This window comes from Coturnix japonica, chromosome 1 (assembly GCF_054131305.1).
Source record: "Coturnix japonica strain WE chromosome 1, WE-NBRP24, whole genome shotgun sequence".
Lineage (NCBI taxonomy): Eukaryota > Metazoa > Chordata > Aves > Galliformes > Phasianidae > Coturnix > Coturnix japonica.
The window spans coordinates 20,470,446-20,470,722 of record NC_140663.1 but is presented as its reverse complement, the minus strand read 5'-3'; positions in this window follow the sequence as shown (position 1 = coordinate 20,470,722).

The following is a 277-nucleotide window of genomic DNA, read 5'->3' as shown; positions in this document are numbered from 1 at the left end:
GCTGCCGCTGCTGCGCGGGCAGAGGAAGGCGCGGAGGCGGCGTGCCCGCCCCCTGCCGGTGGCGGACCGGGCCCGCGGCGGCGGCACCGCCCACAGCCGCGCCCTGCCCGCAGCCGCGGCCTCAGGACCCGGGGAGGGGGATCATGGCTGCGGGTCGTGGCGCTGCGCTGCTTTCATTCGTACTTCTGTAATCAGGAGTCCAGAAGATCATAGCGCGGGGCTGCACGGAGCTGGAAATCGTAGAAAGACAGAATGCTTTGCGTTGGAAGGGGCCTTA